This window comes from Etheostoma spectabile, chromosome 16 (genome assembly GCF_008692095.1).
Source record: "Etheostoma spectabile isolate EspeVRDwgs_2016 chromosome 16, UIUC_Espe_1.0, whole genome shotgun sequence".
Lineage (NCBI taxonomy): Eukaryota > Metazoa > Chordata > Actinopteri > Perciformes > Percidae > Etheostoma > Etheostoma spectabile.
The window spans coordinates 23,727,296-23,727,703 of NC_045748.1; the positions used below are offsets into that span (position 1 = coordinate 23,727,296).

Below are 408 nucleotides of genomic sequence, written 5' to 3' on the forward strand. Positions count from 1 at the left end.
CGATCTGAAATGAAGACAGATTCAGCAGCGGCACGGCCATCGCTACAGTGTGTTTCTAGTAGGCCTGCACGATATTGGAAAAATCTGACAAATTTTTTTCTCCTGCGATATATATTGCGATATTTTTTAAAAGATGACATAATTAGCTCTATTTGGAAATAAATCATTCTCAACTATTGCAGTGATTTTGTAGGGGAGTGCATTTACATAGAAGAAAACAATGAAAAGGGATCTTTTCTAATGTGAACACCAGAAGAAGTCAGCGGTGTGACAAACGTTACTCTTCTGAAGTGGTTTTGGACGGAAATTAGGTAGAAATAAACCGGTTGACTAGCATGACACCATTGTTTTTATATAATAATCAATCCAGACTAATGTGTATGACAGTGACTGCATGTTGCTTCCTCT

The 408-nt window shown here is 37.3% G+C and overlaps 1 protein-coding gene across 1 annotated transcript in view; it reads right to left on the minus strand.

Annotated features, from left to right (window-relative positions):
• Window positions 1-408, minus strand: part of fpgs (folylpolyglutamate synthase) — a 21,378-nt gene that overhangs the window by 15,496 nt on the left and 5,474 nt on the right. The window lies entirely within an intron of this gene.